The sequence below is a fragment of the Mustela lutreola genome, chromosome X (genome assembly GCF_030435805.1).
Source record: "Mustela lutreola isolate mMusLut2 chromosome X, mMusLut2.pri, whole genome shotgun sequence".
Taxonomy (NCBI): Eukaryota; Metazoa; Chordata; class Mammalia; order Carnivora; family Mustelidae; genus Mustela; species Mustela lutreola.
The window spans coordinates 57,098,023-57,099,669 of NC_081308.1; the positions used below are offsets into that span (position 1 = coordinate 57,098,023).

At 36.5% G+C, this 1,647-nt stretch overlaps 1 non-coding gene across 1 annotated transcript; it reads right to left on the minus strand.

The window, feature by feature from the left end:
* Positions 1 to 1,201: 1,201 nt before the first annotated feature.
* On the minus strand, positions 1,202 to 1,308 carry LOC131822300 (U6 spliceosomal RNA). The gene has a single exon (XR_009350179.1). It is a non-coding gene; the product is annotated as a U6 spliceosomal RNA (small nuclear RNA).
* Positions 1,309 to 1,647: the final 339 nt, after the last annotated feature.

The window sequence follows — 1,647 nt, forward strand, 5'->3', positions numbered from 1 at the left end:
TTCTGCAAAGAATACATCCAAATGGCCAACAGACACATGAAAAAATGCTCCACATTACTCGGCATCAGGGAAATACAAATCAAAACCAGAATGAGATACCACCTCACACCTTTCAGAATGGCTAAAATGAACAAGTCAGTCAATAACCGATGCTGGCCAGGATGTGGAGAAAGGGGAACCCTCCTACACTGTACGTGGGAATGCAAGCTGGTGCAACCACTCTGGAAAACTGCGTGGAATTTCCTCAAAACGCTGAAAATAGAACTACCCTATGACCCAGTGATTGTATTACTGGGTATATACCCTAAATATACAAACGTGGCATTCTGAAGGGGCACATGCACCCAAATGTTTATAGCAGCAATGTCCACAATAGTTAAACTATGAAAAGAATCTAAATGTCCTTCAACAGATGAATCAATAAATAAGATGTGGTATATATGTGCAATGGAATACTATGCAGCCATCAAAAGTAATGAAATCCTGCTATTTGTGATGACGTGGATGAATCTAGAGGCTATTATGCTTGGCGAAATAAATCAATCTGAGAAAGACAACTATCATATGATCTCCCTGATATGATGAAGTGGAGATGCAACATAGGCGATTCGGGGGGTACGAAAAGAAAAATAAAAGAAGATGGGATTGGGAGGGAGACAAACCATAAAAGACTGAATCTCACAAAAGAGACTGAGGGATGTTGGGGGGAGGTGTGTTGGGAGAGGAAGGTGGGGGTATGGACATTGGGGAGGGTATGTGCTATGGTGAGTGCTGTGAAATGTTTAAACCTGGTGATTCACAGACCTGTACCCCTAGGGATAAAAACACATTATATGTTTATAAAAAAATTTTAAAAATCCATTAAAAAAACACATATTGCAAGCCCAGAGATAATCTCATATTCAATCAAAATTTTGATAGTTTTCCCCTTAAAGATCAGAAACAAGACAAGTGTGTCCACTTTCACTACTCTCATTTGACATAGTACTGGATGTCCTAGCCAGAGAAACAAGGAACACAAAGAAATAAAAGACTCCAAAAAAAAGGAAGAAGTAAAACTTTCTTTTTTTGGATAACATGAACTTACATGTAAAAAAATCCTAAATACTTCACAAAAAAATTTGAATAAACAAATTTAGTAAAGCTGCCAAATACAAAATCAATATATAAAAGACAAGAATTTTTTTTGTTTTGTTTTGCTTTTAATATGGAATGCTTCCCAGTTTTTCATGTCATCCTTGTTCAGTGATCACGCTAATCTTCTCTGCATCATTCCAATTTTAGTATATGTGCTGCCAAAGTAAGCACAAGACAGGAACATTTTTACACTCTAATGATGAACTATCTGAAAAAATAAAGAAAACAATCTAATTCACAATAGCATCAAAAATAATAAAATACTTAGGAAAAGATTTAACTAAGAATATGAAAGATCTGTACCCCAAAAACTATGACATTGATAAAGAAATTGAAGGAGATACAAATGGAAAGATAGCCCATATTTATGAACGGTAAGAATTAACATTTTTAAAATTCCATACTACCGAAAACCATCTGTAAATTCAATTCCTATCCAAAATCCAAAGTTAGGGGCGCCTGGGTAGCTCAGTGGGTTGAGCCGCTGCCTTCGGCTCAGGTCATGATCCC